The sequence below is a fragment of the Lasioglossum baleicum genome, unplaced genomic scaffold, assembly GCF_051020765.1.
Source record: "Lasioglossum baleicum unplaced genomic scaffold, iyLasBale1 scaffold0071, whole genome shotgun sequence".
Classification (NCBI taxonomy): Eukaryota; Metazoa; Arthropoda; class Insecta; order Hymenoptera; family Halictidae; genus Lasioglossum; species Lasioglossum baleicum.
The window spans coordinates 396182-407156 of NW_027469131.1; positions in this window are offsets into that span (position 1 = coordinate 396182).

The following is a 10975-nucleotide window of genomic DNA, read 5'->3' on the forward strand; positions in this document are numbered from 1 at the left end:
GTGATGAATATTGTCCCCGTCGTGTGTAGGCTCGAACAGGTTTCGCTGGAGATCGGTAATATATAGTCTTGTCGACCATTGGATACTACCGAATTATGTGAGTGCATGCCACAATAGTATATGGTTCTGTCTATTCCGATATGGCATTGCAAGACACGAGCTTGCGAGAATTCAGCTAGCTGCAGGAGCTGAATTCTTTCTAAATTTTCAGCTGGTGCGATGTCTTCTGGCTCGCAGTTAAGAGTGTCAATAGTTGAATACGTGGTAATATTCAAGGTTGAACCTCCACAGTCATATCCAATGAGTGTTGAGGCTTGCGTGGCAATAGAGAGCAAGATAGCTGCTTGTATCGGCTGCATGGTTGCTGTTATAGCGTTGTCGAGAGACTGATGATCTTCAGGGGTGACGGTTTCTCCTTGAAGATCTCGTTGTGTCGCAGGGATATCGTCTTCCTGCTGTGGAGTGGGGTGATGCTGACCAGAGGTTTTAAATTTCGCTCTTGGGTCGCTGCGATAGTTTATCGTTGGCGTAACGATATTGGAGACTCTGTTAACGCTAGGAAGATTGAATTCGTTTCGCAAGATACATAACGAAAGCTTATAATCAGACTTAGTTGTCTCGGGCGAGTATAATATATCGGCTTTATTTCTTTTTCTTGCTGACGCGAATCTCGCGGAATTGTATTTGCCAGACGCATGGACTTTGTTTTCGGTCGCACGGATACCTGATCGTTGAAGCTGGAAGAGGTGTTGTTCCGGCGAGGATTTGAAGATAGGAGTTTGCGGCAAAACATAAACTCCTTTTGATTTAACTTTAGGAATAGAAATGTTTTCTAAATTGTTCTCATATGAACATTCTAAAAGTTCATCTGAGGCGAAGGCGTTGATGTTTCTTTCCACACAGGACTTTGAATATAAATCGTCGGGATGGTTACCGGAATTCTTTAAAGTATCGGGATGGCTACCGGAATCGTCGGGATGGTTACCGGAATTATTTAAAGAATCGGGATGGCTACCGGAATCGTCGGGATGGTTACCGGAATTATTTAAAGAATCGGGATGGCTACCGGAATCGTCGGGATGGTTACCGGAATTATTTAAAGAATCGGGATGGCTACCGGAATCGTCGGGATGGTTACCGGAATTAATAGAAGACGCGAGTTGATCGTTAACGATCGTCTCGTGCGCGCGGCACGCACGAGCATTGAATAAGTCCGAATTGACTTCGGCTTGAATATTCGAAAAGGGAACCTCGATCTCTTCCACCTCCAACGTAGGCAGGGAGAAGGACGCCACTTCGGACGATGCGTTAAAGCATCGCAGGTATGCCTTTCCGTTACGGTTGGTGACTAAACAATCACCTAAGAACACATCGGGTTTTACATCTACTTTTCGCACATACCCTTCGCTTGGGCCCTTTACGTTGACGGCTATGCAGGCGGCGGTACGGCTTTCGATGGAATATTCCCGAGGATTCGAAAAGGGAATACGTAGGTTTTTATACTCTACGCATTCCTTCGCAAATGATATCTCTGCTCCCTCTCTGAAGAAGGGGGAGCCTAAGATACCATCTATATTAATTGGAAAACTGTCAGGCAGAACGTGTAGCGTGACTTTAATGGAATTTGCTAGCTCCGCATTGATATAACCGAGGGTCGCAATTTCTCCTTCTGTCACGCCATGGACGTGTATGACGCTGTCAGTTTTTAGATGAACGTCAGATTTGATACCAGACGCTCGGATTAAGTTGACCTCGGACCCGGTGTCCAAGAGGAACTCACACTCTTTTGAGAAGAGTGACGATTTTGCTTTTATTCGAGGGATAGGGGAGTCCGGCGCGAGATTTATTGCCGAGACTAATTTCGCGAATGGTCGTTCATTCTGCTGACCGTCCGGGTTATCTCTCCTATCTACTCGAATTTCATCTACTGCTGGTCGTCGCTGATGACGGCCAGCTGTGTTGCCTTTTGGCGATTCTCTTGGGATGCCTCCCGTCCTTTGGTCGCGTTTGTCGGGAGGCTTGATTCGTTTCCCGACTCATTTCTACTGTAATATTCGCGGCGGCGACATTCGTGTATGTCATGTCCCGTGCGCTTACAATATTTACAATACTTCCGATTCTCCGTAGGAAAGCGATCGCGACCTGGGGACTGGGAAGCGCGATCTTCGCGTTTATACGTTTCGCGCTGATTTGATTGCGACGGTTCGTGACGTCGCGGGGGAGGAGAGCGATACGCGTCTCTGTTATCGGTTTTCCTGTCTCGCCAGGATTCACGAGGTGAAAAGGAAGGTCGTTGATCTTTCCTTTCCGAAGATCTGTTGCGCTGCTCAGGCGCATTCCTATCATAATAAGAGTTGCTTGATCGCTCTGGTGTGCGATTACGAGAGTCGGAGAATGCAACGCGGCGTCCGTCGTCGCGATAACGAACACGGTCAAGCTCGTACTGTTTGTACGCGGTTACTGCTTCATCGAATATTTTCTGTAATTCGAGTGACGCACAGAGCCTGACCTCGGCTCGAAGCGCTGGGATAAGACCACGCATGAAACTGTTACGTCGTCCGATGTACGACGTTGGCCTTGTACACACACTATGTATACAAGGTCTGATCTGCATAAGATCCATACACCGTCCCCTAGAAATAAGAGCATAGTATTAAGATCTCATTATTCTATTATTCTAATCCTTATCTCCGTCTCTACCCATCACCATAACTTCACCTTGATCAACACCTTACGTCAGTTTCAACCCATCACCACGACACATAATGCAATAAAGTATTGCATCACTCTGGAAGCATCTAGAAGCTTCTAGAAACGTCGAGAAGTCCAAGGACTGCTGCATCAGCAGTCCCACGCTCGTAGAGGGCAATAGGACAGCCACGAGACTGCAGCGTCAGCAGAAATGCACGTGCAGTCCCCGGGAGCGAAGACGCTGCTGCGTCAGCGGTTCTCCCACTCCGACGACTGAAGAACAAAGAGACTGCAGCATCAGCTATCCCCACTCCGACCGAAGGAGGCAAGGCAGAACGGACGCTTGCATCAGTCCGCCTCCAGACAGCGACTCGAACGGTCCGCTCCAAGCGAGCGACTCGCACGGACGTGCCAGTCCGGCTTCTTCCGACTTCAAGAGCAGACGTGTTCAGTCTAGCTCCGCGATAGTGAAGTGTGTCGATCCTTCACTCCTAATTCCAATTCCAATTCCAACTCTAACTCAACTCAACTCAACTCCTAATTCTCATACATTATTCCTACAACATATTACTATATCCATTATTCATTAATCCAATTACTACTTCTATTATAATACTACTTACATATTGTATACCAGTGTACTTACCAGTTCTTATTTAATATATCGTTGTTATACCAGTGCTTCGATCTTGTTATTCTTGTGTTAGTTAACACCATCTTCCAATTCAGTTCTTGCATCGAATATAATAAACTCGTGACATATCCGGACTTGGTCTAAAGTGCGCAGTGGAAACGCTGAGCCGCCAATAAGGAATTTGAAGCGAGTCATAGAGAAGTTCTCGTGCCACGTCTAGAATTGGTCTAAAGAGCGCAGTGGAAACGCTGAGCCGCCACTATAGACGTGAAGCGAGTTAACTACCAAAAAGGTTAATAACCAGTGGAAGTGCATTTTCATTATATTATTAATATTCCATCATTACTATTCCTTACCCATGCGACGCCCACGTCGAGCGGGACGCAAGTATCAACTTGCTAAATTGAGACGCGCGTTAAGAAATAAAGCGGTGCTCGAACAAATCATCGCCACTACCGAGTGGACAGAACTTCTGGGAACCACCGAGCACATTCCGTGTGACGCGTCCGATTACGTTTCTGTATACGGTTGCCCTTGCAACCCTCCTAAAGAGGTCAACCACGCGGACCTCTCGCGAGCTCCGACGCCAGTTCTGCATCCGGTCGATCGTCCTGAGGTAATCGACATAGCCGACGACGACAGCCAAGACACGATCATCGTTCCCAGGGTCCGTTGCCGAATCGTCAGTGACGTCCCTCTGCCAACTCATCAACGTGTCGTCTTGCGGCCAGCATCCAAGGCCACTAATGTCGTCCCGAACCGAGCAGCAGCAACTCTGCCAGATCTTCCCCACCTCGAGGACATCTGTATAGAAGACCCGATGTACGACACCTACTGCCAGTACCGCCAGTTCCTGCTGCAACAATATTATTAGGCGTTAATACAGCATTGCGGTGAGTCGTATAATGTCTTGTATAATTGCTGAATCCTGTAAACTCACCGTTTTTCGTTGCATCATCTCGCGCGTGATTCTTGTCGGGACACTTCTTGTAACCGCGTCGGACGTTCTCTTCTTGACTGCACCCATAGCAATATCGGTTGTCCTAGTGCATATGACAGCCCGCGGCTGTCTCGGCACGAAAGACCACTCCTCATTTTAATCATAATATCTCAACCGTCCGTCTGTCACTGTTCTCTTTTCTCTCTCCTGGTACCTGTAACAAAAACACAGTGACGGACGTGACAAAATTTGGCGCAGTCGGTAGGACATCGAAGTGGTCGCCGATATTTGCATTAATAAGCCCCGACGCGTGTCAGTACGAAGTTCACATTTCTTAAATCCCATTTATATCTTTCAAAATGTCTCGCCCAATCACGCGATCTCAAAAGGATCTCCGAGCAGATCCTAACGCAGACCTTCCTCCAATGACCGAGGAAGAGCTACTCCTTTATGCGCAAGACCTCGCCCGTAGAGAGCAATATCTCAAAGAAGAAACTGATTTTATTGCCAAATTGCGTCTCAAATATGAAGAAGACGCACAAAACCAAAAGAATATGCTCGACGAAATACGAAAAGAGCTTCATAACATCCAAATCACGAGTCAAAGCCTACGTCAACAATCGCCTACACCAGGCCCTAGTAACGTCTCTAATATGCGGGAACCTTCACCGCCAGAGCCACGCGAAATCCCACAGTATGAACCTACTGGCAATTTCGCTCTAAAACAAGCCGCCGAGCTTGTCCCTAGATTCGACGGAACTTCGTCTTCCGTCCTACAATTCATACGTGCATGCAAACGCGCGCGTGACACCGTACCGGCCACTGCAGAGCGTGCCCTCACGAAATTGCTCTGCAATAAACTCCACGATCGTGCTTATGCCGCTATAGAAGGCCAGCACATATTCACAATTTCTGCACTATGCGAGAAATTACGAACAGTACTGGGCCCATACAAATTCGTTGACCAGTACCGTGGCGATCTCGCGAGTGTACTCCAGGCTCCAAACGAGCACATCTTAGACTTCATCAATCGCGTTAAGGACCTTCGAACCGCGATTCAAGATGCCACAGATATTGGCCTTGATTACGAAGAACTAGATCGCTTCGTAGTAGATTGTTTTCTACGAGGTCTCCTTCCCCAGCTGCGTGCCGAAGTGCTTCATTGCCCTTCGCGAAATCCTGCCACTGTTTTCGAAGCAGCCATCTCTGCTTACAGGCAGTATGAGTCAGACCAGACTCGTCGACGAGAACTGATCCGCGAAGAAAAACGAGTCAGCTTCTCTGATAACCGGCCGTATCGCCAGCGTTCCACGTACGAGTCCGCTCGTGACATTCCAGAGCGAACTCAAGAACGCCGCGATAACAGACCGGACTCGTCTCAGCAGTCCTCGAGAAACTTAAACCGGGACTCTTATCGCTCCCCGACGCCGCAACGGCGATGGGAAAATAATCCTCGCGACCAAAACACGTACCGCGATGGTCGCACAGATCGCCCCTCAAGCCCTAACAAGTTTTGCAACTACTGCAAAGTCCCCGGGCACGATATTCACGAGTGCCGTAAGCGCGCTTTTAATAATAATAGGAGGTCGGGAAACGAGTCCGGCCTCCCGACCGAAGCCAACCCAAGGCGGGAGGCCGCATCTTCAACCCAAACTACAGCCCGCACCCAAACGGCTATCCGGACGAACGACCAGTCCGACGATTCGTCTCAGCAGTAAATCTTGCTGCAGACTCACCAATCCCGCGCGTAAAAATCTCCGCCCCTCAATTACAAAAGAAGTGTGAATTTTTGTTGGACACGGGTTCGGAGATCAATTTAATTCGTGCGTCAAGTCTAGAACCAAATCTACCTATAGATCATACAAACACTATAGAAGTCCAAGGAATAACCGAGGGATCCATTCCAACTCTCGGTCAAATTAAAATACACTTACAGGGTCAAAACCCTATCGAATTTCATGTCTTGGAAGAAAACTTCCCAATTAACATCGACGGAATCCTCGGTTCTCCCTTCTTCAGAACAGGAGCCGAGATCTCCTTTGCGAATGAATACATTATGATAGGAAACATTCGGGTTCCCTTCTCGAACCCTTGCGCGCCCACGGCTGAGCCTCGCGATAAATTGGCAGCAGAGGTTATTTCAATGCCTTCGTCTATGACCAACGATCTCGTTAAAACTCCAGCCGCCGAGCGTGAGGAACATTCGGCAAGGAACGTTCGAGTGTCTTCCTCAAATCCTCGTGCACCCGCGGTCAGACCTTGCAGAGCTCCGGTGACGGAGGTTATTTCAATGCCTCCTCGGGATTCGATCGAGTACTCCCTAGAGAAAAACGCCGTGAAAAGCCGGCCGGAATCGAAGGAGACTCGAGAGATATCGGAGTACACTGCGAGAAGTCGGGTCGTGGAGCGTGAGGATCGAGTCCGAACAAAGACTCCTCCGAAATCCGAAGAATTCGTCCTCGAACCTCGTACCGTTGCGTGCATAGCGGTCGACGTCGAAGGACCTAAACAGGGATATATCCGCCGTGTTAATGTAGCGCCGGATGTATTCCTGGGTGACTGCGTCGTCACCAATCGTAAAGGCAAAGCGAGCCTCCGGTGTTTTAACACCTCGTCGGAAAGAGTTTCATTTCGATTGCCCCCATTGGAGATGGAAGAAATCGAGTCGTACTCTTCCGACCTTTCTAATTCCGGGTACTATCCCGACGCATTCGGTAACCATCCCGACCTTACTAATTCCGGGAACCATCCCGACGCATTCGGTAACCATCCCGACCTTACTAATTCCGGGTACTATCCCGACGCATTCGGTAACCATCCCGACCTTTCTAACTCCGGTAACCAGCCCGATCCTTATACTAACTCCGGTAACCAGCCCGATCTTTATACTAACTCCGGTAACCAGCCCGATTCTCATACTAACTCCGGTAACCAGCCCGATTCTTATTCTAACTCCGGTAACCAGCCCGATCTTTATACTAACTCCGGTAACCAGCCCGACTTTTATACTAACTCCGGTAACCAGCCCGATCAATTCCAAAACCAACTCCATTCCTACGACAATCGAAGATCTTCAAGACCCATATGTAAGCAGGTCTGTTCTATATTGCACAATAAACCCAGTAACAGTTCTAAACCAGAGAAGGATATCAAAGCCTCCAAAGTAAAAGAACTTCATAAGTTACTTCGAAATCATATCTTTCATGATCCACAGAAACTCGATTCCTTTCAACTTCCATCTGCATGTTGCCATGCGAGGCGAAACAAATACGATAAAATTAATCTCTGCGCTACAGCGAAATACGCGTCAGCAAGAAGGAAATATAAATCCGAGTACCCTCGCGATAACGGATACCCCTACCAGATTAAACGAGCGAAATACGAAACCTCTGGTCAGCAAAATCTCCTTCCACCACTGGAAGATCAACATATCACATCGCAACACCGCTCCTCCGAAGCAGCAATCGCCTCAGAAGACCGTCAGTCCTTAGACACACACGAAACTGTAATCATGCAGCCGATCCAAGTTGCCATCTTACTCTCTATAGCCACGCGAGTGTACACCCTCATCGGATACGATTGTGGAGGATCTACACTGAACACGACAACGTTCTCCATCATCGATATTCCTGATTGCGAGCCTGAAGAAATCAAACCCACGGAGGACTCAGTAAAAATCCAATTGCTGCAACTAGCAGAATTTACTCAGACGAGAGTAATCCAGTGCAACATAGAAATCGACCGCACGATATTCTATTGTGGCATGCACTCACATGTTTCCATCGTCACGAACGGACGACAGGAATATTTACTGGCAACCACCAGTGAAACCTGTTCCGAGTTGCAGAAAACCGGAACAATCCTCATCACTCCGACCGCCCAGGTCACGGGAGTCCAGCCCAATTCTACTACATCCCGCAGCCTCACATTGGCGGGAGAACTTCAAAATAACGGGCAATGCGCAGGAACAACGTACAACGACCCATTCGGCACTTGGACCAGTGTCGTTGTACAGGCCATTGTTCGAATAACCCTGAGGGACTACACAGCAACAGTGAAACTCTCTACAGGTCAGATCCATCTACAGTCAGGACAAATATGCACCTTCACAAAAGGAAGCTGCCTTGATACGCAAGATGGACATACATTCTGGGACGTCGTTCCCAATGATTACTGCAAGTTCAATAGCTACGACGTTCTCTACGAAGGACTAGCTACCAGAGTTTCTACAAAGACAAAGTTCTCACCTACATTATATATGGTGGAATCTGAAGACACCACATTCGCGTTGACAGAATCTGGTCGTACATCAATTTGCGGTTATATTATTATTCGCACGGAGCACCCCAAGCTCTTTATTCTGGATACAAGTCTGTCCGGTAAATTCAAGGAACGCACTCACACCATAGTAAGCAATCTGGACATATTCACCTACGTGAATAGTAAGTTCATCTACGTAGAAAAACATCTGAAAAGTCAACTTACCCAGTTGTACCAGGATGTCATCCGGCAAAAGTGCGAACTGGAGAAACAGGTCCTTCAAAACGCACTAACGATGTTACACTCATCACCTGAAGAAATAGCAGCTGCCATTATGCGAGAACCAGGATTCGTCGCAGTTCCAGCTGGAGAAGTGGTGCATATTATAAAGTGCATTCCAGTAACCGTACAAGTTCGGAAAACGGATAAGTGTTTCGATGAACTTCCGATCACTTACCAGAATTCTTCCAAGTTCTTAAAGCCAGGAGACCATATTATAGTTGCCACAGGTACAGAAAAGCCATGCAATGAACTCCTGCCGCCTCTCTACAAAATAAACGGAATTTGGTATCGTTTAACGCCGTCACTCACAGAGACCGTTGCCCCAGCAACATTACAACCGCTCATCAAACCCACATGGAAGTACGTGGATCCAACAAATATCGCAACAGGCGGAATCTATTCCCAAGAGGATCTCAACAAACTACAGGACCACATCATGTTTCCAGTGGAAAGAGTGGCCGTAATAAATTCTATCGCCCAAGGAGCATCCGGCAGAGATTACGCAACAGGAAACGTTAATATGTTCAACCTGCTTGACGAAAACTCCCTGCAACAGATAGCGGAATCAACAGCACAAAAACTGTGGTCAGGATTCACCACATTTGGTTCAATCAGTGCTGGAGTGCTAGGAATATATATAGCAATCCGAACAATAAAGACTATCATAAGTACCATAATCAATGGTATTGCATTGCACTCACTTTACGGATGGAGTTTGCATCTAGCAGTCGCCGTATGGAGCTCCCTCACAAGATTCTTCATCTTCCTGAAGCAAAAGGACAATACTTACACGTATGCAGCAAGATACAGGAAAAGTGCAAGTGAAAGTGTTAGTGAACAAAGTGATTCCCCACCCACCCTAAACCCCGAGAAAAGACAGTCGAATAATGAACATTGCGAATACGACTTGTCGGACATTACAAAACCAGCCCCAGCCCCACGTGCCGACACCGATAACATTTCAGTGCGACCAGTGTTTCGTACAAATATAGGAAATACTCGCCGAGAACTGTGCTCCCTGCGCGGAGTACCCCCGGACGATACGTCGCATGAATGAGTGTGATATCGAGTGTTGAGCGAGAAATTTCTTCCTTGTAAGAAATTTCTTTTCCGCGTTGGGAGGTGTTACGTCGTCCGATGTACGACGTTGGCCTTGTACACACACTATGTATACAAGGTCTGATCTGCATAAGATCCATACACCGTCCCCTAGAAATAAGAGCATAGTATTAAGATCTCATTATTCTATTATTCTAATCCTTATCTCCGTCTCTACCCATCACCATAACTTCACCTTGATCAACACCTTACGTCAGTTTCAACCCATCACCACGACACATAATGCAATAAAGTATTGCATCACTCTGGAAGCATCTAGAAGCTTCTAGAAACGTCGAGAAGTCCAAGGACTGCTGCATCAGCAGTCCCACGCTCGTAGAGGGCAATAGGACAGCCACGAGACTGCAGCGTCAGCAGAAATGCACGTGCAGTCCCCGGGAGCGAAGACGCTGCTGCGTCAGCGGTTCTCCCACTCCGACGACTGAAGAACAAAGAGACTGCAGCATCAGCTATCCCCACTCCGACCGAAGGAGGCAAGGCAGAACGGACGCTTGCATCAGTCCGCCTCCAGACAGCGACTCGAACGGTCCGCTCCAAGCGAGCGACTCGCACGGACGTGCCAGTCCGGCTTCTTCCGACTTCAAGAGCAGACGTGTTCAGTCTAGCTCCGCGATAGTGAAGTGTGTCGATCCTTCACTCCTAATTCCAATTCCAATTCCAACTCTAACTCAACTCAACTCAACTCCTAATTCTCATACATTATTCCTACAACATATTACTATATCCATTATTCATTAATCCAATTACTACTTCTATTATAATACTACTTACATATTGTATACCAGTGTACTTACCAGTTCTTATTTAATATATCGTTGTTATACCAGTGCTTCGATCTTGTTATTCTTGTGTTAGTTAACACCATCTTCCAATTCAGTTCTTGCATCGAATATAATAAACTCGTGACATATCCGGACTTGGTCTAAAGTGCGCAGTGGAAACGCTGAGCCGCCAATAAGGAATTTGAAGCGAGTCATAGAGAAGTTCTCGTGCCACGTCTAGAATTGGTCTAAAGAGCGCAGTGGAAACGCTGAGCCGCCACTATAGAC